Source organism: Electrophorus electricus, chromosome 13, assembly GCF_041902795.1.
Source record: "Electrophorus electricus isolate QZ-2024a chromosome 13, ASM4190279v1, whole genome shotgun sequence".
In the NCBI taxonomy this organism is placed as follows: Eukaryota; Metazoa; Chordata; class Actinopteri; order Gymnotiformes; family Gymnotidae; genus Electrophorus; species Electrophorus electricus.
Genome location: NC_137509.1, coordinates 20,167,309 through 20,191,237, shown reverse-complemented (window position 1 = coordinate 20,191,237; position 23,929 = coordinate 20,167,309). Strand labels below are relative to the sequence as shown.

The 23,929-nt window shown below is 36.8% G+C and overlaps 2 non-coding genes and 28 pseudogenes across 2 annotated transcripts; all 30 read right to left on the bottom strand.

Annotated features, from left to right (window-relative positions):
• Positions 1-668: 668 nt before the first annotated feature.
• Positions 669-787, bottom strand: LOC145647828 (5S ribosomal RNA; annotated as a pseudogene).
• A 793-nt stretch (positions 788-1,580) lies between these two features.
• LOC145648652 (5S ribosomal RNA) lies at positions 1,581-1,699 on the bottom strand (annotated as a pseudogene).
• A 352-nt stretch (positions 1,700-2,051) lies between these two features.
• Positions 2,052-2,170, bottom strand: LOC145648361 (5S ribosomal RNA; annotated as a pseudogene).
• A 792-nt stretch (positions 2,171-2,962) lies between these two features.
• LOC145647000 (5S ribosomal RNA) lies at positions 2,963-3,081 on the bottom strand (annotated as a pseudogene).
• Positions 3,082-3,874: 793 nt separating this feature from the next.
• LOC145647827 (5S ribosomal RNA) lies at positions 3,875-3,993 on the bottom strand (annotated as a pseudogene).
• A 790-nt stretch (positions 3,994-4,783) lies between these two features.
• LOC145649392 (5S ribosomal RNA) lies at positions 4,784-4,902 on the bottom strand (annotated as a pseudogene).
• A 792-nt stretch (positions 4,903-5,694) lies between these two features.
• LOC145647826 (5S ribosomal RNA) lies at positions 5,695-5,813 on the bottom strand (annotated as a pseudogene).
• A 793-nt stretch (positions 5,814-6,606) lies between these two features.
• LOC145648651 (5S ribosomal RNA) lies at positions 6,607-6,725 on the bottom strand (annotated as a pseudogene).
• A 352-nt stretch (positions 6,726-7,077) lies between these two features.
• LOC145648360 (5S ribosomal RNA) lies at positions 7,078-7,196 on the bottom strand (annotated as a pseudogene).
• A 792-nt stretch (positions 7,197-7,988) lies between these two features.
• Positions 7,989-8,107, bottom strand: LOC145646999 (5S ribosomal RNA; annotated as a pseudogene).
• A 793-nt stretch (positions 8,108-8,900) lies between these two features.
• On the bottom strand, positions 8,901-9,019 carry LOC145647825 (5S ribosomal RNA; annotated as a pseudogene).
• Positions 9,020-9,810: 791 nt separating this feature from the next.
• Positions 9,811-9,929, bottom strand: LOC145647824 (5S ribosomal RNA; annotated as a pseudogene).
• Positions 9,930-10,719: 790 nt separating this feature from the next.
• LOC145647217 (5S ribosomal RNA) lies at positions 10,720-10,838 on the bottom strand (annotated as a pseudogene).
• Positions 10,839-11,629: 791 nt separating this feature from the next.
• Positions 11,630-11,748, bottom strand: LOC145648715 (5S ribosomal RNA; annotated as a pseudogene).
• Positions 11,749-12,100: 352 nt separating this feature from the next.
• LOC145648714 (5S ribosomal RNA) lies at positions 12,101-12,219 on the bottom strand (annotated as a pseudogene).
• Positions 12,220-12,886: 667 nt separating this feature from the next.
• LOC145649235 (5S ribosomal RNA) lies at positions 12,887-13,005 on the bottom strand (annotated as a pseudogene).
• Positions 13,006-13,796: 791 nt separating this feature from the next.
• On the bottom strand, positions 13,797-13,915 carry LOC145643820 (5S ribosomal RNA; annotated as a pseudogene).
• A 352-nt stretch (positions 13,916-14,267) lies between these two features.
• LOC145649409 (5S ribosomal RNA) lies at positions 14,268-14,386 on the bottom strand (annotated as a pseudogene).
• Positions 14,387-14,956: 570 nt separating this feature from the next.
• LOC145646488 (5S ribosomal RNA) lies at positions 14,957-15,075 on the bottom strand (annotated as a pseudogene).
• Positions 15,076-15,742: 667 nt separating this feature from the next.
• LOC145647363 (5S ribosomal RNA) lies at positions 15,743-15,861 on the bottom strand (annotated as a pseudogene).
• Positions 15,862-16,652: 791 nt separating this feature from the next.
• Positions 16,653-16,771, bottom strand: LOC145650441 (5S ribosomal RNA; annotated as a pseudogene).
• A 352-nt stretch (positions 16,772-17,123) lies between these two features.
• On the bottom strand, positions 17,124-17,242 carry LOC145648899 (5S ribosomal RNA). The gene has a single exon (XR_014116512.1). It is a non-coding gene; the product is annotated as a 5S ribosomal RNA (ribosomal RNA).
• An 884-nt stretch (positions 17,243-18,126) lies between these two features.
• On the bottom strand, positions 18,127-18,245 carry LOC145649432 (5S ribosomal RNA; annotated as a pseudogene).
• Positions 18,246-18,597: 352 nt separating this feature from the next.
• LOC145648888 (5S ribosomal RNA) lies at positions 18,598-18,716 on the bottom strand. The gene has a single exon (XR_014116511.1). It is a non-coding gene; the product is annotated as a 5S ribosomal RNA (ribosomal RNA).
• An 884-nt stretch (positions 18,717-19,600) lies between these two features.
• LOC145650529 (5S ribosomal RNA) lies at positions 19,601-19,719 on the bottom strand (annotated as a pseudogene).
• A 352-nt stretch (positions 19,720-20,071) lies between these two features.
• LOC145648713 (5S ribosomal RNA) lies at positions 20,072-20,190 on the bottom strand (annotated as a pseudogene).
• A 570-nt stretch (positions 20,191-20,760) lies between these two features.
• LOC145646487 (5S ribosomal RNA) lies at positions 20,761-20,879 on the bottom strand (annotated as a pseudogene).
• Positions 20,880-21,546: 667 nt separating this feature from the next.
• On the bottom strand, positions 21,547-21,665 carry LOC145648118 (5S ribosomal RNA; annotated as a pseudogene).
• A 791-nt stretch (positions 21,666-22,456) lies between these two features.
• LOC145650401 (5S ribosomal RNA) lies at positions 22,457-22,575 on the bottom strand (annotated as a pseudogene).
• A 570-nt stretch (positions 22,576-23,145) lies between these two features.
• Positions 23,146-23,264, bottom strand: LOC145646486 (5S ribosomal RNA; annotated as a pseudogene).
• Between the last annotated feature and the right edge of the window lie 665 nt (positions 23,265-23,929).

The following is a 23,929-nucleotide window of genomic DNA, read 5'->3' as shown; positions in this document are numbered from 1 at the left end:
CAATAAAAGCTTACAACATCTGGTATACGGAGGCACTAACAGACAGTTTTTTGATGAATCACTGCACTTCACATTCAGGCATGTGAGTTGGAGAGTAAATGAAAGTGATGCAAAAAAAACTTACAGCATCTGCTATTCCCAGGTGCTAACAGATAGTTTGAGTTAATTATTCACTGCACTTCAAATTTGAACATGATAGCTTGAACATAAATTAAAGGGATGCAATACAATCTTACAGCACCTGCTATTCCCTGGTACTAAAAGATTTCTTTTTAATCTGTACACTTCACATACAAGCTTGTCAGTTGCAGATTAAAGTAAAGTGATGCAACAAAAACTTACAGCATCTGCTATTCCCAGGTGCTAACAGATATTTTTTTTAATTAATCACTGCACTTCAAATCCTAGCATGTCATCTTGACAGTAAATTAAAGTGATGCAAGAGAAGATTACAGCATCTCGTAGTCCATGGTGCTAACAGATATTTTTTTGATGAATAACTGCACTTCACATTCAGGCATGTGAGTTGGAGAGTAAATGAAAGTGATGCAAAAAAAACTTACAGCATCGGCTATTCCCAGGTGCTAACAGATAGTTTTTTTTTATTAATCACTGCACTTCACATTTGAGCATGTCAGCTTGAAAGTAAATTAAAGTGATGCAAGAAGAGCTTACAGCACCTGGTATTCCTAGGTAGAGTCCCACCTCAGTACTATCCAGGCCCAAACTTGCTTAGCTTCCAAGGTCAGATGAGATTGGACGTTCTCAAGCTGGTGTGGCCGTAAGCCTTAAAAACTTACTCAAATTGCCTAATCATAGCAAATATGATCAAAGACCAATCTGACAATTTTTTTTATTAATCCCTGCACTTGACATTCTAGAATGTTATCTTGAATGTAAATTAAATGATGCAATAAAAGCTTACAACATCTGGTATACGGAGGCACTAACAGACAGTTTTTTGATGAATCACTGCACTTCACATTCAGGCATGTGAGTTGGAGAGTAAATGAAAGTGATGCAAAAAAAACTTACAGCATCTGCTATTCCCAGGTGCTAACAGATAGTTTGAGTTAATTATTCACTGCACTTCAAATTTGAACATGATAGCTTGAACATAAATTAAAGGGATGGAATACAGTCTTACAGCACATGCTATTCCCTGGTACTAAAAGATTTCTATTTAATCTGTACACTTCACATACAAGCTTGTCAGTTGCAGATTAGAGTAAAGTGATGCAACAAAAACTTACAGCATCTGCTATTCCCAGGTGCTAACAGATAGTTTTTTTAATTAATCACTGCACTTCACATCCTAGCATGTCATCTTGAAAGTAAATTAAAGTGATGCAAGAGAAGCTTAACAGCATCTCGTAGTCCAAGGTGCTAACAGATAGATTTTTGATGAATAACTGCACTTCACATTCAGGCATGTGAGTTGGAGAGTAAATGAAAGTGATGCAAAAAAAACTTATAGCATCGGCTATTCCCAGGTGCTAACAGATAGTTTTTTTTTATTAATCACTGCACTTCACATTTGAGCATGTCAGCTTGAAAGTAAATTAAAGTGATGCAAGAAGAGCTTACAGCACCTGGTATTCCTAGGTAGAGTCCCACCTCAGTACTATCCAGGCCCAAACTTGCTTAGCTTCCAAGGTCAGATGAGATTGGACGTTCTCAAGCTGGTGTGGCCATAAGCCTTAAACACTTACTCAAATTGCCTAATCATAGCAAATATGATCAAAGACCAATCTGACAATTTTTTTTATTAATCCCTGCACTTGACATTCTAGAATGTTATCTTGAATGTAAATTAAATGATGCAATAAAAGCTTACAACATCTGGTATACGGAGGCACTAACAGACAGTTTTTTGATGAATCACTGCACTTCACATTCAGGCATGTGAGTTGGAGAGTAAATGAAAGTGATGCAAAAAAAACTTACAGCATCTGCTATTCCCAGGTGCTAACAGATAGTTTTTTTTATTAATCACTGCACTTCACATTTGAGCATGTCAGCTTGAAAGTAAATTAAAGTGATGCAAGAAAAGCTTACAGCACCTGGTATTCCTAGGTAGGGTCCCACCTCAGTACTATCCAGGCCCAAACTTGTTTAGCTTCCAAGGTCAGATGAGATTGAGCGTTCTCAAGCTGGTGTGGCCGTAAGCCTTAAACACTTACTCAAATTGCCTAATAATAGCAAATATGATCAAAGACCAATCTGACAATTTTTTTTATTAATCCCTGCACTTGACATTCTAGAATGTTATCTTGAATGTAAATTAAATGATGCAATAAAAGCTTACAACATCTGGTATACGGAGGCACTAACAGACAGTTTTTTGATGAATCACTGCACTTCACATTCAGGCATGTGAGTTGGAGAGTAAATGAAAGTGATGCAAAAAAAACTTACAGCATCTGCTATTCCCAGGTGCTAACAGATAGTTTGAGTTAAATATTCACTGCACTTCAAATTTGAACATGATAGCTTGAACATAAATTAAAGGGATGCAATACAATCTTACAGCACCTGCTATTCCCTGGTACTAAAAGATTTCTTTTTAATCTGTACACTTCACATACAAGCTTGTCAGTTGCAGATTAAAGTAAAGTGATGCAACAAAAACTTACAGCATCTGCTATTCCCAGGTGCTAACAGATATTTTTTTTAATTAATCACTGCACTTCAAATCCTAGCATGTCATCTTGACAGTAAATTAAAGTGATGCAAGAGAAGATTACAGCATCTCGTAGTCCATGGTGCTAACAGATATTTTTTTGATGAATAACTGCACTTCACATTCAGGCATGTGAGTTGGAGAGTAAATGAAAGTGATGCAAAAAAAACTTACAGCATCGGCTATTCCCAGGTGCTAACAGATAGTTTTTTTTTATTAATCACTGCACTTCACATTTGAGCATGTCAGCTTGAAAGTAAATTAAAGTGATGCAAGAAGAGCTTACAGCACCTGGTATTCCTAGGTAGAGTCCCACCTCAGTACTATCCAGGCCCAAACTTGTTTAGCTTCCAAGGTCAGATGAGATTGGGCGTTCTCAAGCTGGTGTGGCCGTAAGCCTTAAACACTTACTCAAATTGCCTAATCATAGCAAATATGATCAAAGACCAATCTGACAATTTTTTTTATTAATCCCTGCACTTGACATTCTAGAATGTTATCTTGAATGTAAATTAAATGATGCAATAAAAGCTTACAACATCTGGTATACGGAGGCACTAACAGACAGTTTTTTGATGAATCACTGCACTTCACATTCAGGCATGTGAGTTGGAGAGTAAATGAAAGTGATGCAAAAAAAACTTACAGCATCTGCTATTCCCAGGTGCTAACAGATAGTTTGAGTTAATTATTCACTGCACTTCAAATTTGAACATGATAGCTTGAACATAAATTAAAGGGATGGAATACAGTCTTACAGCACCTGCTATTCCCTGGTACTAAAATATTTCTATTTAATCTGTACACTTCACATACAAGCTTGTCAGTTGCAGATTAGAGTAAAGTGATGCAACAAAAACTTACAGCATCTGCTATTCCCAGGTGCTAACAGATAGTTTTTTTAATTAAACACTGCACTTCACATCCTAGCATGTCATCTTGAAAGTAAATTAAAGTGATGCAAGAGAAGCTTAACAGCATCTCGTAGTCCAAGGTGCTAACAGATAGATTTTTGATGAATAACTGCACTTCACATTCAGGCATGTGAGTTGGAGAGTAAATGAAAGTGATGCAAAAAAAACTTACAGCATCGGCTATTCCCAGGTGCTAACAGATAGTTTTTTTTTATTAATCACTGCACTTCACATTTGAGCATGTCAGCTTGAAAGTAAATTAAAGTGATGCAAGAAGAGCTTACAGCACCTGGTATTCCTAGGTAGAGTCCCACCTCAGTACTATCCAGGCCCAAACTTGCTTAGCTTCCAAGGTCAGATGAGATTGGACGTTCTCAAGCTGGTGTGGCCGTAAGCCTTAAACACTTACTCAAATTGCCTAATCATAGCAAATATGATCAAAGACCAATCTGACAATTTTTTTTATTAATCCCTGCACTTGACATTCTAGAATGTTATCTTGAATGTAAATTAAATGATGCAATAAAAGCTTACAACATCTGGTATACGGAGGCACTAACAGACAGTTTTTTGATGAATCACTGCACTTCACATTCAGGCATGTGAGTTGGAGAGTAAATGAAAGTGATGCAAAAAAAACTTACAGCATCTGCTATTCCCAGGTGCTAACAGATAGTTTGAGTTAATTATTCACTGCACTTCAAATTTGAACATGATAGCTTGAACATAAATTAAAGGGATGCAATACAATCTTACAGCACCTGCTATTCCCTGGTACTAAAATATTTCTATTTAATCTGTACACTTCACATACAAGCTTGTCAGTTGCAGATTAAAGTAAAGTGATGCAACAAAAACTTACAGCATCTGCTATTCCCAGGTGCTAACAGATAGTTTTTTTAATTAATCACTGCATTTCACATCCTAGCATGTCATCTTGACAGTAAATTAAAGTGATTCAAGAGAAGCTTACAGCATCTCGTAGTCCAAGGTGCTAACAGATAGTTTTTGATGAATAACTGCACTTCACATTCAGGCATGTGAGTTGGAGAGTAAATGAAAGTGATGCAAAAAAAACTTACAGCATCTGCTATTCCCAGGTGCTAACAGATAGTTTTTTTAATTAATCACTGCACTTCACATCCTAGCATGTCATCTTGAAAGTAAATTAAAGTGATGCAATAAAAGCTTACAGCACCTGGTATTCCTAGGTAGGGTCCCACCTCAGTACTATCCAGGCCCAAACTTGCTTAGTTTCCAAGGTCAGATGAGATTGGGCGTTCTCAAGCTGGTGTGGCCATAAGCCTTATACGCTTACTCAAATTGCCTAATCATAGCAAATATGATCAAAGACCAATCTGACAATTTTTTTTATTAATCCCTGCACTTGACATTCTAGAATGTTATCTTGAATGTAAATTAAATGATGCAATAAAAGCTTACAACATCTGGTATACGGAGGCACTAACAGACAGTTTTTTGATGAATCACTGCACTTCACATTCAGGCATGTGAGTTGGAGAGTAAATGAAAGTGATGCAAAAAAAACTTACAGCATCTGCTATTCCCAGGTGCTAACAGATAGTTTGAGTTAATTATTCACTGCACTTCAAATTTGAACATGATAGCTTGAACATAAATTAAAGGGATGCAATACAATCTTACAGCACCTGCTATTCCCTGGTACTAAAAGATTTCTTTTTAATCTGTACACTTCACATACAAGCTTGTCAGTTGCAGATTAAAGTAAAGTGATGCAACAAAAACTTACAGCATCTGCTATTCCCAGGTGCTAACAGATATTTTTTTTAATTAATCACTGCACTTCAAATCCTAGCATGTCATCTTGACAGTAAATTAAAGTGATGCAAGAGAAGATTACAGCATCTCGTAGTCCATGGTGCTAACAGATATTTTTTTGATGAATAACTGCACTTCACATTCAGGCATGTGAGTTGGAGAGTAAATGAAAGTGATGCAAAAAAAACTTACAGCATCGGCTATTCCCAGGTGCTAACAGATAGTTTTTTTTTATTAATCACTGCACTTCACATTTGAGCATGTCAGCTTGAAAGTAAATTAAAGTGATGCAAGAAGAGCTTACAGCACCTGGTATTCCTAGGTAGAGTCCCACCTCAGTACTATCCAGGCCCAAACTTGCTTAGCTTCCAAGGTCAGATGAGATTGGACGTTCTCAAGCTGGTGTGGCCGTAAGCCTTAAACACTTACTCAAATTGCCTAATCATAGCAAATATGATCAAAGACCAATCTGACAATTTTTTTTATTAATCCCTGCACTTGACATTCTAGAATGTTATCTTGAATGTAAATTAAATGATGCAATAAAAGCTTACAACATCTGGTATACGGAGGCACTAACAGACAGTTTTTTGATGAATCACTGCACTTCACATTCAGGCATGTGAGTTGGAGAGTAAATGAAAGTGATGCAAAAAAAACTTACAGCATCTGCTATTCCCAGGTGCTAACAGATAGTTTGAGTTAATTATTCACTGCACTTCAAATTTGAACATGATAGCTTGAACATAAATTAAAGGGATGGAATACAGTCTTACAGCACCTGCTATTCCCTGGTACTAAAAGATTTCTATTTAATCTGTACACTTCACATACAAGCTTGTCAGTTGCAGATTAGAGTAAAGTGATGCAACAAAAACTTACAGCATCTGCTATTCCCAGGTGCTAACAGATAGTTTTTTTAATTAATCACTGCACTTCACATCCTAGCATGTCATCTTGAAAGTAAATTAAAGTGATGCAAGAGAAGCTTAACAGCATCTCGTAGTCCAAGGTGCTAACAGATAGATTTTTGATGAATAACTGCACTTCACATTCAGGCATGTGAGTTGGAGAGTAAATGAAAGTGATGCAAAAAAAACTTATAGCATCGGCTATTCCCAGGTGCTAACAGATAGTTTTTTTTTATTAATCACTGCACTTCACATTTGAGCATGTCAGCTTGAAAGTAAATTAAAGTGATGCAAGAAGAGCTTACAGCACCTGGTATTCCTAGGTAGAGTCCCACCTCAGTACTATCCAGGCCCAAACTTGCTTAGCTTCCAAGGTCAGATGAGATTGGACGTTCTCAAGCTGGTGTGGCCATAAGCCTTAAACACTTACTCAAATTGCCTAATCATAGCAAATATGATCAAAGACCAATCTGACAATTTTTTTTATTAATCCCTGCACTTGACATTCTAGAATGTTATCTTGAATGTAAATTAAATGATGCAATAAAAGCTTACAACATCTGGTATACGGAGGCACTAACAGACAGTTTTTTGATGAATCACTGCACTTCACATTCAGGCATGTGAGTTGGAGAGTAAATGAAAGTGATGCAAAAAAAACTTACAGCATCTGCTATTCCCAGGTGCTAACAGATAGTTTTTTTTATTAATCACTGCACTTCACATTTGAGCATGTCAGCTTGAAAGTAAATTAAAGTGATGCAAGAAAAGCTTACAGCACCTGGTATTCCTAGGTAGGGTCCCACCTCAGTACTATCCAGGCCCAAACTTGTTTAGCTTCCAAGGTCAGATGAGATTGAGCGTTCTCAAGCTGGTGTGGCCGTAAGCCTTAAACACTTACTCAAATTGCCTAATAATAGCAAATATGATCAAAGACCAATCTGACAATTTTTTTTATTAATCCCTGCACTTGACATTCTAGAATGTTATCTTGAATGTAAATTAAATGATGCAATAAAAGCTTACAACATCTGGTATACGGAGGCACTAACAGACAGTTTTTTGATGAATCACTGCACTTCACATTCAGGCATGTGAGTTGGAGAGTAAATGAAAGTGATGCAAAAAAAACTTACAGCATCTGCTATTCCCAGGTGCTAACAGATAGTTTGAGTTAAATATTCACTGCACTTCAAATTTGAACATGATAGCTTGAACATAAATTAAAGGGATGCAATACAATCTTACAGCACCTGCTATTCCCTGGTACTAAAAGATTTCTTTTTAATCTGTACACTTCACATACAAGCTTGTCAGTTGCAGATTAAAGTAAAGTGATGCAACAAAAACTTACAGCATCTGCTATTCCCAGGTGCTAACAGATATTTTTTTTAATTAATCACTGCACTTCAAATCCTAGCATGTCATCTTGACAGTAAATTAAAGTGATGCAAGAGAAGATTACAGCATCTCGTAGTCCATGGTGCTAACAGATATTTTTTTGATGAATAACTGCACTTCACATTCAGGCATGTGAGTTGGAGAGTAAATGAAAGTGATGCAAAAAAAACTTACAGCATCGGCTATTCCCAGGTGCTAACAGATAGTTTTTTTTTATTAATCACTGCACTTCACATTTGAGCATGTCAGCTTGAAAGTAAATTAAAGTGATGCAAGAAGAGCTTACAGCACCTGGTATTCCTAGGTAGAGTCCCACCTCAGTACTATCCAGGCCCAAACTTGTTTAGCTTCCAAGGTCAGATGAGATTGGGCGTTCTCAAGCTGGTGTGGCCGTAAGCCTTAAACACTTACTCAAATTGCCTAATCATAGCAAATATGATCAAAGACCAATCTGACAATTTTTTTTATTAATCCCTGCACTTGACATTCTAGAATGTTATCTTGAATGTAAATTAAATGATGCAATAAAAGCTTACAACATCTGGTATACGGAGGCACTAACAGACAGTTTTTTGATGAATCACTGCACTTCACATTCAGGCATGTGAGTTGGAGAGTAAATGAAAGTGATGCAAAAAAAACTTACAGCATCTGCTATTCCCAGGTGCTAACAGATAGTTTGAGTTAATTATTCACTGCACTTCAAATTTGAACATGATAGCTTGAACATAAATTAAAGGGATGGAATACAGTCTTACAGCACCTGCTATTCCCTGGTACTAAAATATTTCTATTTAATCTGTACACTTCACATACAAGCTTGTCAGTTGCAGATTAGAGTAAAGTGATGCAACAAAAACTTACAGCATCTGCTATTCCCAGGTGCTAACAGATAGTTTTTTTAATTAAACACTGCACTTCACATCCTAGCATGTCATCTTGAAAGTAAATTAAAGTGATGCAAGAGAAGCTTAACAGCATCTCGTAGTCCAAGGTGCTAACAGATAGATTTTTGATGAATAACTGCACTTCACATTCAGGCATGTGAGTTGGAGAGTAAATGAAAGTGATGCAAAAAAAACTTACAGCATCGGCTATTCCCAGGTGCTAACAGATAGTTTTTTTTTATTAATCACTGCACTTCACATTTGAGCATGTCAGCTTGAAAGTAAATTAAAGTGATGCAAGAAGAGCTTACAGCACCTGGTATTCCTAGGTAGAGTCCCACCTCAGTACTATCCAGGCCCAAACTTGCTTAGCTTCCAAGGTCAGATGAGATTGGACGTTCTCAAGCTGGTGTGGCCGTAAGCCTTAAACACTTACTCAAATTGCCTAATCATAGCAAATATGATCAAAGACCAATCTGACAATTTTTTTTATTAATCCCTGCACTTGACATTCTAGAATGTTATCTTGAATGTAAATTAAATGATGCAATAAAAGCTTACAACATCTGGTATACGGAGGCACTAACAGACAGTTTTTTGATGAATCACTGCACTTCACATTCAGGCATGTGAGTTGGAGAGTAAATGAAAGTGATGCAAAAAAAACTTACAGCATCTGCTATTCCCAGGTGCTAACAGATAGTTTGAGTTAATTATTCACTGCACTTCAAATTTGAACATGATAGCTTGAACATAAATTAAAGGGATGCAATACAATCTTACAGCACCTGCTATTCCCTGGTACTAAAATATTTCTATTTAATCTGTACACTTCACATACAAGCTTGTCAGTTGCAGATTAAAGTAAAGTGATGCAACAAAAACTTACAGCATCTGCTATTCCCAGGTGCTAACAGATAGTTTTTTTAATTAATCACTGCATTTCACATCCTAGCATGTCATCTTGACAGTAAATTAAAGTGATTCAAGAGAAGCTTACAGCATCTCGTAGTCCAAGGTGCTAACAGATAGTTTTTGATGAATAACTGCACTTCACATTCAGGCATGTGAGTTGGAGAGTAAATGAAAGTGATGCAAAAAAAACTTACAGCATCGGCTATTCCCAGGTGCTAACAGATAGTTTTTTTTTATTAATCACTGCACTTCACATTTGAGCATGTCAGCTTGAAAGTAAATTAAAGTGATGCAAGAAGAGCTTACAGCACCTGGTATTCCTAGGTAGAGTCCCACCTCAGTACTATCCAGGCCCAAACTTGCTTAGCTTCCAAGGTCAGATGAGATTGGACGTTCTCAAGCTGGTGTGGCCGTAAGCCTTAAGCACTTACTCAAATTGCCTAATCATAGCAAATATGATCAAAGACCAATCTGACAATTTTTTTTATTAATCCCTGCACTTGACATTCTAGAATGTTATCTTGAATGTAAATTAAATGATGCAATAAAAGCTTACAACATCTGGTATACGGAGGCACTAACAGACAGTTTTTTGATGAATCACTGCACTTCACATTCAGGCATGTGAGTTGGAGAGTAAATGAAAGTGATGCAAAAAAAACTTACAGCATCTGCTATTCCCAGGTGCTAACAGATAGTTTGAGTTAATTATTCACTGCACTTCAAATTTGAACATGATAGCTTGAACATAAATTAAAGGGATGCAATACAATCTTACAGCACCTGCTATTCCCTGGTACTAAAATATTTCTATTTAATCTGTACACTTCACATACAAGCTTGTCAGTTGCAGATTAAAGTAAAGTGATGCAACAAAAACTTACAGCATCTGCTATTCCCAGGTGCTAACAGATAGTTTTTTTAATTAATCACTGCATTTCACATCCTAGCATGTCATCTTGACAGTAAATTAAAGTGATTCAAGAGAAGCTTACAGCATCTCGTAGTCCAAGGTGCTAACAGATAGTTTTTGATGAATAACTGCACTTCACATTCAGGCATGTGAGTTGGAGAGTAAATGAAAGTGATGCAAAAAAAACTTACAGCATCTGCTATTCCCAGGTGCTAACAGATAGTTTTTTTTATTAATCACTGCACTTCACATTTGAGCATGTCAGCTTGAAAGTAAATTAAAGTGATGCAAGAAAAGCTTACAGCACCTGGTATTCCTAGGTAGGGTCCCACCTCAGTACTATCCAGGCCCAAACTTGTTTAGCTTCCAAGGTCAGATGAGATTGGGCGTTCTCAAGCTGGTGTGGCCGTAAGCCTTAAACACTTACTCAAATTGCCTAATCATAGCAAATATGATCAAAGACCAATCTGACAATTTTTTTTATTAATCCCTGCACTTGACATTCTAGAATGTTATCTTGAATGTAAATTAAATGATGCAATAAAAGCTTACAACATCTGGTATACGGAGGCACTAACAGACAGTTTTTTGATGAATCACTGCACTTCACATTCAGGCATGTGAGTTGGAGAGTAAATGAAAGTGATGCAAAAAAAACTTACAGCATCTGCTATTCCCAGGTGCTAAGAGATAGTTTGAGTTAATTATTCACTGCACTTCAAATTTGAACATGATAGCTTGAACATAAATTAAAGGGATGCAATACAATCTTACAGCACCTGCTATTCCCTGGTACTAAAAGATTTCTATTTAATCTGTACACTTCACATACAAGCTTGCCAGTTGCAGATTAAAGTAAAGTGATGCAACAAAAACTTACAGCATCTGCTATTCCCAGGTGCTAACAGATATTTTTTTTAATTAATCACTGCACTTCAAATCCTAGCATGTCATCTTGACAGTAAATTAAAGTGATGCAAGAGAAGATTACAGCATCTCGTAGTCCATGGTGCTAACAGATATTTTTTTGATGAATAACTGCACTTCACATTCAGGCATGTGAGTTGGAGAGTAAATGAAAGTGATGCAAAAAAAACTTACAGCATCTGCTATTCCCAGGTGCTAACAGATAGTTTTTTTAATTAATCACTGCACTTCACATCCTAGCATGTCATCTTGAAAGTAAATTAAAGTGATGCAATAAAAGCTTACAGCACCTGGTATTCCTAGGTAGGGTCCCACCTCAGTACTATCCAGGCCCAAACTTGCTTAGTTTCCAAGGTCAGATGAGATTGGGCGTTCTCAAGCTGGTGTGGCCGTAAGCCTTATACGCTTACTCAAATTGCCTAATCATAGCAAATATGATCAAAGACCAATCTGACAATTTTTTTTATTAATCCCAGCACTTGACATTCTAGAATGGTATCTTGAATGTAAATTAAATGATGCAATAAAAGCTTACAACATCTGGTATACGGAGGCACTAACAGACAGTTTTTTGATGAATCACTGCACTTCACATTCAGGCATGTGAGTTGGAGAGTAAATGAAAGTGATGCAAAAAAAACGTACAGCATCTGCTATTCCCAGGTGCTAACAGATAGTTTTTTTTATTAATCACTGCACTTCACATTTGAGCATGTCAGCTTGAAAGTAAATTAAAGTGATGCAAGAAAAGCTTACAGCACCTGGTATTCCTAGGTAGGGTCCCACCTCAGTACTATCCAGGCCCAAACTTGCTTAGTTTCCAAGGTCAGATGAGATTGGGCGTTCTCAAGCTGGTGTGGCCGTAAGCCTTATACGCTTACTCAAATTGCCTAATCATAGCAAATATGATCAAAGACCAATCTGACAATTTTTTTTATTAATCCCTGCACTTGACATTCTAGAATGTTATCTTGAATGTAATTAAATGATGCAATAAAAGCTTACAATACGGAGCTGGTATACGGAGGCACTAATTATTCACTGCACTTCAAATTTGAACATGATAGCTTGAACATAAATTAAAGGGATGCAATACAATCTTACAGCACCTGCTATTCCCTGGTACTAAAATATTTCTATTTAATCTGTACACTTCACATACAAGCTTGTCAGTTGCAGATTAAAGTAAAGTGATGCAACAAAAACTTACAGCATCTGCTATTCCCAGGTGCTAACAGATAGTTTTTTTATTAATCACTGCACTTCACATTTGTGCATGTCAGCTTGAAAGTAAATTAAAGTGATGCAAGAGAAGATTACAGCATCTCGTAGTCCAAGGTGCTAACAGACAGTTTTTTGATGATTTACTGCACTTCACATTCAGGCATGTGAGTTGGAGAGTAAATGAAAGTGATGCAAAAAAAACTTACAGCATCTACTTTTCCCAGGTGCTAATAGATAGTTTTTTTTTATTAATCACTGCACTTCACATTTGAGCATGTCAGCTTGAAAGTAAATTAAAGTGATGCAAGAAAAGCTTACAGCACCTGGTATTCCTAGGTAGGGTCCCACCTCAGTACTATCCAGGCCCAAACTTGCTTAGCTTCCAAGGTCAGATGAGATTGCGCATTCTCAAGCTGGTGTGGCCGTAAGCCTTAAACACTTGCTCAAATTGCCTAATCATAGCAAATATGATCAAAGACCAATCTGACAATTTTTTTTATTAATCCCTGCACTTGACATTCTAGAATGTTATCTTGAATGTAAATTAAATGATGCAATAAAAGCTTACAACATCTGGTATACGGAGGCACTAAAAGACAGTTTTTTGATGAATCACTGCACTTCACATTCAGGCATGTGAGTTGGAGAGTAAATGAAAGTGATGCAAAAAAAACTTACAGCATCTGCTATTCCCAGGTGCTAACAGATAGTTTGAGTTAATTATTCACTGCACTTCAAATTTGAACATGATAGCTTGAACATAAATTAAAGGGATGCAATACAATCTTACAGCACCTGCTATTCCCTGGTACTAAAATATTTCTATTTAATCTGTACACTTCACATACAAGCTTGTCAGTTGCAGATTAAAGTAAAGTGATGCAACAAAAACTTACAGCATCTGCTATTCCCAGGTGCTAACAGATAGTTTTTTTAATTAATCACTGCATTTCACATCCTAGCATGTCATCTTGACAGTAAATTAAAGTGATGCAAGAGAAGCTTACAGCATCTCGTAGTCCAATGTGCTAACATATAGTTTTTTGATGAATCACTGCACTTCACATTCAGGCATGTGAGTTGGAGAGTAAATGAAAGTGATGCAAAAAAAACTTACAGCATCTGCTATTCCCAGGTGCTAACAGATAGTTTTTTTTATTAATCACTGCACTTCACATTTGTGCATGTCAGCTTGAAAGTAAATTAAAGTGATGCAAGAGAAGATTACAGCACCTGGTATACATAGGTAGGGTCCCACCTCAGTACTATCCAGGCCCAACCTTGCTTAGCTTCCAAGGTCAGATGAGATTGGGCGTTCTCAAGCTGGTGTGGCCGTAAGCCTTAAACACTTACTCAAATTGCCTAATCATAGCAAATATGATCAAAGACCAATCTGACAATTTTTTTTATTAATCCCTGCACTTGACATCCTAGAATGTTATCTTGAATGTAAATTAAATGATGCAATAAAAGCTTACAACATCTGGTATACAGAGGCACTAAAAGACAGTTTTTTGATGAATAACTGCACTTCACATTCAGGCATGTGAGTTGGAGAGTAAATGAAAGTGATGCAAAAAAAACTTACAGCATCGGCTATTCCCAGGTGCTAACAGATAGTTTTTTTTATTAATCACTGCACTTCACATTTGAGCATGTCAGCTTGAAAGTAAATTAAAGTGATGCAAGAAAAGCTTACAGCACCTGGTATTCCTAGGTAGGGTCCCACCTCAGTACTATCCAGGCCCAAACTTGCTTAGTTTCCAAGGTCAGATGAGATTGGGCGTTCTCAAGATGGTGTGGCCGTAAGCCTTATACGCTTACTCAAATTGCCTAATCATAGCAAATATGATCAAAGACCAATCTGACAATTTTTTTTATTAATCCCTGCACTTGACATTCTAGAATGTTGTCTTGAATGTAAATTAAATGATGCAATAAAAGCTTACAACATCTGGTATACGGAGGCACTAACAGACAGTTTTTTGATGAATCACTGCACTTCACATTCAGGCATGTGAGTTGGAGAGTAAATGAAAGTGATGCAAAAAAAACTTACAGCATCTGCTATTCCCAGGTGCTAACAGATAGTTTGAGTTAATTATTCACTGCACTTCAAATTTGAACATGATAGCTTGAACATAAATTAAAGGGACGCAATACAATCTTACAGCACCTGCTATTCCCTGGTACTAAAATATTTCTATTTAATCTGTACACTTCACATACAAGCTTGTCAGTTGCAGATTAACGTAAAGTGATGCAACAAAAACTTACAGCATTTGCTATTCCCAGGTGCTAACAGATAGTTTTTTTAATTAATCACTGCACTTCACATTTGAGCATGTCAGCTTGAAAGTAAATTAAAGTGATGCAAGAAAAGCTTACAGCACCTGGTATTCCTAGGTAGGGTCCCACCTCAGTACTATTCAGGCCCAAACTTGCTTAGCTTCCAAGGTCAGATGAGATTGGGCGTTCTCAAGCTGGTGTGGCCGTAAGCCTTAAACACTTACTCAAATTGCCTAATCATAGCAAATATGATCAAAGACCAATCTGACAATTTTTTTTATTAATCCCTGCACTTGACATTCTAGAATGTTATCTTGAATGTAATTAAATGATGCAATAAAAGCTTACAATACGGAGCTGGTATACGGAGGCACTAATTATTCACTGCACTTCAAATTTGAACATGATAGCTTGAACATAAATTAAAGGGATGCAATACAATCTTACAGCACCTGCTATTCCCTGGTACTAAAATATTTCTATTTAATCTGTACACTTCACATACAAGCTTGTCAGTTGCAGATTAAAGTAAAGTGATGCAACAAAAACTTACAGCATCTGCTATTCCCAGGTGCTAACAGATAGTTTTTTTATTAATCACTGCACTTCACATTTGTGCATGTCAGCTTGAAAGTAAATTAAAGTGATGCAAGAGAAGATTACAGCATCTCGTAGTCCAAGGTGCTAACAGACAGTTTTTTGATGATTTACTGCACTTCACATTCAGGCATGTGAGTTGGAGAGTAAATGAAAGTGATGCAAAAAAAACTTACAGCATCTACTTTTCCCAGGTGCTAATAGATAGTTTTTTTTTATTAATCACTGCACTTCACATTTGAGCATGTCAGCTTGAAAGTAAATTAAAGTGATGCAAGAAAAGCTTACAGCACCTGGTATTCCTAGGTAGGGTCCCACCTCAGTACTATCCAGGCCCAAACTTGCTTAGCTTCCAAGGTCAGATGAGATTGGGCATTCTCAAGCTGGTGTGGCCGTAAGCCTTAAACACTTGCTCAAATTGCCTAATCATAGCAAATATGATCAAAGACCAATCTGACAATTTTTTTTATTAATCCCTGCACTTGACATTCTAGAATGTTATCTTGAATGTAAATTAAATGATGCAATAAAAGCTTACAACATCTGGTATACGGAGGCACTAAAAGACAGTTTTTTGATGAATCACTGCACTTCACATTCAGGCATGTGAGTTGGAGAGTAAATGAAAGTGATGCAAAAAAAACTTACAGCATCTGCTATTCCCAGGTGCTAACAGATAGTTTTTTTTATTAACCACTGCATTTCACATCCTAGCATGTCATCTTGACAGTAAATTAAAGTGATGCAAGAGAAGCTTACAGCATCTCGTAGTCCAAGGTGCTAACATATAGTTTTTTGATGAATCACTGCACTTCACATTCAGGCATGTGAGTTGGAGAGTAAATGAAAGTGATGCAAAAAAAACTTACAGCATCTGCTATTCCCAGGTGCTAACAGATAGTTTGAGTTAATTATTCACTGCACTTCAAATTTGAACATGATAGCTTGAACATAAATTAAAGGGATGCAATACAATCTTACAGCACCTGCTATTCCCTGGTACTAAAATATTTCTATTTAATCTGTACACTTCACATACAAGCTTGTCAGTTGCAGATTAAAGTAAAGTGATGCAACAAAAACTTACAGCATCTGCTATTCCCAGGTGCTAACAGATAGTTTTTTTTATTAATCATTGCATTTCACATTTGAGCATGTCAGCTTGAAAGTAAATTAAAGTGATGCAAGAAAAGCTTACAGCACCTGGTATACATAGGTAGGGTCCCACCTCAGTACTATCCAGGCCCAAACTTGGTTAGCTTCCAAGGTCAGATGAGATTGGGCATTCTCAAGCTGGTATGGCCGTAAGCCTTAAACACTTACTCAAATTGCCTAATCATAGCAAATATGATCAAAGACCAATCTGACAATTTTTTTTATTAATCCCTGCAATTGACATTCTAGAATGTTATCTTGAATGTAAATTAAATGATGCAATAAAAGCTTACAACATCTGGTATACGGAGGCACTAACAGACAGTTTTTTGATGAATCACTGCACTTCACATTCAGGCATGTGAGTTGGAGAGTAAATGAAAGTGATGCAAAAAAAACTTACAGCATCGGCTATTCCCAGGTGCTAACAGATAGTTTTTTTTATTAATCACTGCACTTCACATTTGAGCATGTCAGCTTGAAAGTAAATTAAAGTGATGCAAGAAAAGCTTACAGCACCTGGTATTCCTAGGTAGGGTCCCACCTCAGTACTATCCAGGCCCAAACTTGCTTAGCTTCCAAGGTCAGATGAGATTGGGCGTTCTCAAGCTGGTGTGGCCGTAAGCCTTATACGCTTACTCAAATTGCCTAATCGTAGCAAATATGATCAAAGACCAATCTGACAATTTTTTTTATTAATCCCTGCACTTGACATTCTAGAATGTTATCTTGAATGTAATTAAATGATGCAATAAAAGCTTACAATACGGAGCTGGTATACGGAGGCACTAATTATTCACTGCACTTCAAATTTGAACATGATAGCTTGAACATAAATTAAAGGGATGCAAACAATCTTACAGCACCTGCTATTCCCTGGTACTAAAATATTTCTATTTAATCTGTACACTTCACATACAAGCTTGTCAGTTGCAGATTAAAGTAAAGTGATGCAACAAAAACTTACAGCATCTGCTATTCCCAGGTGCTAACAGATAGTTTTTTTAATTAACCACTGCATTTCACATCCTAGCATGTCATCTTGACAGTAAATTAAAGTGATGCAAGAGAAGCTTACAGCATCTCGTAGTCCAAGGTGCTAACATATAGTTTTTTGATGAATCACTGCACTTCACATTCAGGCATGTGAGTTGGAGAGTAAATGAAAGTGATGCAAAAAAAACTTACAGCATCTGCTATTCCCAGGTGCTAACAGATAGTTTGAGTTAATTATTCACTGCACTTCAAATTTGAACATGATAGCTTGAACATAAATTAAAGGGAGGCAATACAATCTTACAGCACCTGCTATTCCCTGGTACTAAAATATTTCTATTTAATCTGTACACTTCACATACAAGCTTGTCAGTTGCAGATTAAAGTAAAGTGATGCAACAAAAACTTACAGCATCTGCTATTCCCAGGTGCTAACAGATAGTTTTTTTTATTAATCATTGCACTTCACATTTGAGCATGTCAGCTTGAAAGTAAATTAAAGTGATGCAAGAAAAGCTTACAGCACCTGGTATACATAGGTAGGGTCCCACCTCAGTACTATCCAGGCCCAAACTTGCTTAGCTTCCAAGGTCAGATGAGATTGGGCATTCTCAAGCTGGTATGGCCGTAAGCCTTAAACACTTACTCAAATTGCCTAATCATAGCAAATATGATCAAAGACCAATCTGACAATTTTTTTTATTAATCCCTGCAATTGACATTCTAGAATGTTATCTTGAATGTAAATTAAATGATGCAATAAAAGCTTACAACATCTGGTATACGGAGGCACTAACAGACAGTTTTTTGATGAATCACTGCACTTCACATTCAGGCATGTGAGTTGGAGAGTAAATGAAAGTGATGCAAAAAAAACTTACAGCATCGGCTATTCCCAGGTGCTAACAGATAGTTTTTTTTATTAATCACTGCACTTCACATTTGAGCATGTCAGCTTGAAAGTAAATTAAAGTGATGCAAGAAAAGCTTACAGCACCTGGTATTCCTAGGTAGGGTCCCACCTCAGTACTATCCAGGCCCAAACTTGCTTAGCTTCCAAGGTCAGATGAGATTGGGCGTTCTCAAGCTGGTGTGGCCGTAAGCCTAATACGCTTACTCAAATTGCCTAATCGTAGCAAATATGATCAAAGACCAATCTGACAATTTTTTTTATTAATCCCTGCACTTGACATTCTAGAATGTTATCTTGAATGTAATTAAATGATGCAATAAAAGCTTACAATACGGAGCTGGTATACGGAGGCACTAATTATTCACTGCACTTCAAATTTGAACATGATAGCTTGAACATAAATTAAAGGGATGCAAACAATCTTACAGCACCTGCTATTCCCTGGTACTAAAATATTTCTATTTAATCTGTACACTTCACATACAAGCTTGTCAGTTGCAGATTAAAGTAAAGTGATGCAACAAAAACTTACAGCATCTGCTATTCCCAGGTGCTAACAGATAGTTTTTTTAATTAACCACTGCATTTCACATCCTAGCATGTCATCTTGACAGTAAATTAAAGTGATGCAAGAGAAGCTTACAGCATCTCGTAGTCCAAGGTGCTAACATATAGTTTTTTGATGAATCACTGCACTTCACATTCAGGCATGTGAGTTGGAGAGTAAATGAAAGTGATGCCAAAAAAACTTACAGCATCTGCTATTCCCAGGTGCTAACAGATAGTTTGAGTTAATTATTCACTGCACTTCAAATTTGAACATGATAGCTTGAACATAAATTAAAGGGATGCAATACAATCTTACAGCACCTGCTATTCCCTGGTACTAAAATATTTCTATTTAATCTGTACACTTCACATACAAGCTTGTCAGTTGCAGATTAAAGTAAAGTGATGCAACAAAAACTTACAGCATCTGCTATTCCCAGGTGCTAACAGATAGTTTTTTTTATTAATCATTGCACTTCACATTTGAGCATGTCAGCTTGAAAGTAAATTAAAGTGATGCAAGAAAAGCTTACAGCACCTGCTATACATAGGTAGGGTCCCACCTCAGTACTATCCAGGCCCAAACTTGCTTAGCTTCCAAGGTCAGATGAGATTGGGCATTCTCAAGCTGGTATGGCCGTAAGCCTTAAACACTTACTCAAATTGCCTAATCATAGCAAATATGATCAAAGACCAATCTGACAATTTTTTTTATTAATCCCTGCAATTGACATTCTAGAATGTTATCTTGAATGTAAATTAAATGATGCAATAAAAGCTTACAACATCTGGTATACGGAGGCACTAACAGACAGTTTTTTGATGAATCACTGCACTTCACATTCAGGCATGTGAGTTGGAGAGTAAATGAAAGTGATGCAAAAAAAACTTACAGCATCGGCTATTCCCAGGTGCTAACAGATAGTTTTTTTTATTAATCACTGCACTTCACATTTGAGCATGTCAGCTTGAAAGTAAATTAAAGTGATGCAAGAAAAGCTTACAGCACCTGGTATTCCTAGGTAGGGTCCCACCTCAGTACTATCCAGGCCCAAACTTGCTTAGTTTCCAAGGTCAGATGAGATTGGGCGTTCTCAAGCTGGTGTGGCCGTAAGCCTTATACGCTTACTCAAATTGCCTAATCATAGCAAATATGATCAAAGACCAATCTGACAATTTTTTTTATTAATCCCTGCACTTGACATTCTAGAATGTTGTCTTGAATGTAAATTAAATGATGCAATAAAAGCTTACAACATCTGGTATACGGAGGCACTAACAGACAGTTTTTTGATGAATCACTGCACTTCACATTCAGGCATGTGAGTTGGAGAGTAAATGAAAGTGATGCAAAAAAAACTTACAGCATCTGCTATTCCCAGGTGCTAACAGATAGTTTGAGTTAATTATTCACTGCACTTCAAATTTGAACATGATAGCTTGAACATAAATTAAAGGGACGCAATACAATCTTACAGCACCTGCTATTCCCTGGTACTAAAATATTTCTATTTAATCTGTACACTTCACATACAAGCTTGTCAGTTGCAGATTAACGTAAAGTGATGCAACAAAAACTTACAGCATTTGCTATTCCCAGGTGCTAACAGATAGTTTTTTTAATTAATCACTGCACTTCACATTTGAGCATGTCAGCTTGAAAGTAAATTAAAGTGATGCAAGAAAAGCTTACAGCACCTGGTATTCCTAGGTAGGGTCCCACCTCAGTACTATTCAGGCCCAAACTTGCTTAGCTTCCAAGGTCAGATGAGATTGGGCGTTCTCAAGCTGGTGTGGCCGTAAGCCTTAAACACTTACTCAAATTGCCTAATCATAGCAAATATGATCAAAGACCAATCTGACAATTTTTTTTATTAATCCCTGCACTTGACATTCTAGAATGTTATCTTGAATGTAATTAAATGATGCAATAAAAGCTTACAATACGGAGCTGGTATACGGAGGCACTAATTATTCACTGCACTTCAAATTTGAACATGATAGCTTGAACATAAATTAAAGGGATGCAATACAATCTTACAGCACCTGCTATTCCCTGGTACTAAAATATTTCTATTTAATCTGTACACTTCACATACAAGCTTGTCAGTTGCAGATTAAAGTAAAGTGATGCAACAAAAACTTACAGCATCTGCTATTCCCAGGTGCTAACAGATAGTTTTTTTATTAATCACTGCACTTCACATTTGTGCATGTCAGCTTGAAAGTAAATTAAAGTGATGCAAGAGAAGATTACAGCATCTCGTAGTCCAAGGTGCTAACAGACAGTTTTTTGATGATTTACTGCACTTCACATTCAGGCATGTGAGTTGGAGAGTAAATGAAAGTGATGCAAAAAAAACTTACAGCATCTACTTTTCCCAGGTGCTAATAGATAGTTTTTTTTTATTAATCACTGCACTTCACATTTGAGCATGTCAGCTTGAAAGTAAATTAAAGTGATGCAAGAAAAGCTTACAGCACCTGGTATTCCTAGGTAGGGTCCCACCTCAGTACTATCCAGGCCCAAACTTGCTTAGCTTCCAAGGTCAGACGAGATTGGGCATTCTCAAGCTGGTGTGGCCGTAAGCCTTAAACACTTGCTCAAATTGCCTAATCATAGCAAATATGATCAAAGACCAATCTGACAATTTTTTTTATTAATCCCTGCACTTGACATTCTAGAATGTTATCTTGAATGTAAATTAAATGATGCAATAAAAGCTTACAACATCTGGTATACGGAGGCACTAAAAGACAGTTTTTTGATGAATCACTGCACTTCACATTCAGGCATGTGAGTTGGAGAGTAAATGAAAGTGATGCAAAAAAAACTTACAGCATCTGCTATTCCCAGGTGCTAACAGATAGTTTTTTTTATTAACCACTGCATTTCACATCCTAGCATGTCATCTTGACAGTAAATTAAAGTGATGCAAGAGAAGCTTACAGCATCTCGTAGTCCAAGGTGCTAACATATAGTTTTTTGATGAATCACTGCACTTCACATTCAGGCATGTGAGTTGGAGAGTAAATGAAAGTGATGCAAAAAAAACTTACAGCATCTGCTATTCCCAGGTGCTAACAGATAGTTTGAGTTAATTATTCACTGCACTTCAAATTTGAACATGATAGCTTGAACATAAATTAAAGGGATGCAATACAATCTTACAGCACCTGCTATTCCCTGGTACTAAAATATTTCTATTTAATCTGTACACTTCACATACAAGCTTGTCAGTTGCAGATTAAAGTAAAGTGATGCAACAAAAACTTACAGCATCTGCTATTCCCAGGTGCTAACAGATAGTTTTTTTTATTAATCATTGCACTTCACATTTGAGCATGTCAGCTTGAAAGTAAATTAAAGTGATGCAAGAAAAGCTTACAGCACCTGGTATACATAGGTAGGGTCCCACCTCAGTACTATCCAGGCCCAAACTTGCTTAGCTTCCAAGGTCAGATGAGATTGGGCATTCTCAAGCTGGTCTGGCCGTAAGCCTTAAACACTTACTCAAATTGCCTAATCATAGCAAATATGATCAAAGACCAATCTGACAATTTTTTTTATTAATCCCTGCACTTGACATTCTAGAATGTTGTCTTGAATGTAAATTAAATGATGCAATAAAAGCTTACAACATCTGGTATACGGAGGCACTAACAGACAGTTTTTTGATGAATCACTGCACTTCACATTCAGGCATGTGAGTTGGAGAGTAAATGAAAGTGATGCAAAAAAAACTTACAGCATCTGCTATTCCCAGGTGCTAACAGATAGTTTGAGTTAATTATTCACTGCACTTCAAATTTGAACATGATAGCTTGAACATAAATTAAAGGGACGCAATACAATCTTACAGCACCTGCTATTCCCTGGTACTAAAATATTTCTATTTAATCTGTACACTTCACATACAAGCTTGTCAGTTGCAGATTAACGTAAAGTGATGCAACAAAAACTTACAGCATTTGCTATTCCCAGGTGCTAACAGATAGTTTTTTTAATTAATCACTGCACTTCACATTTGAGCATGTCAGCTTGAAAGTAAATTAAAGTGATGCAAGAAAAGCTTACAGCACCTGGTATTCCTAGGTAGGGTCCCACCTCAGTACTATTCAGGCCCAAACTTGCTTAGCTTCCAAGGTCAGATGAGATTGGGCGTTCTCAAGCTGGTGTGGCCGTAAGCCTTAAACACTTACTCAAATTGCCTAATCATAGCAAATATGATCAAAGACCAATCTGACAATTTTTTTTATTAATCCCTGCACTTGACATTCTAGAATGTTATCTTGAATGTAATTAAATGATGCAATAAAAGCTTACAATACGGAGCTGGTATACGGAGGCACTAATTATTCACTGCACTTCAAATTTGAACATGATAGCTTGAACATAAATTAAAGGGATGCAATACAATCTTACAGCACCTGCTATTCCCTGGTACTAAAATATTTCTATTTAATCTGTACACTTCACATACAAGCTTGTCAGTTGCAGATTAAAGTAAAGTGATGCAACAAAAACTTACAGCATCTGCTATTCCCAGGTGCTAACAGATAGTTTTTTTATTAATCACTGCACTTCACATTTGTGCATGTCAGCTTGAAAGTAAATTAAAGTGATGCAAGAGAAGATTACAGCATCTCGTAGTCCAAGGTGCTAACAGACAGTTTTTTGATGATTTACTGCACTTCACATTCAGGCATGTGAGTTGGAGAGTAAATGAAAGTGATGCAAAAAAAACTTACAGCATCTACTTTTCCCAGGTGCTAATAGATAGTTTTTTTTTATTAATCACTGCACTTCACATTTGAGCATGTCAGCTTGAAAGTAAATTAAAGTGATGCAAGA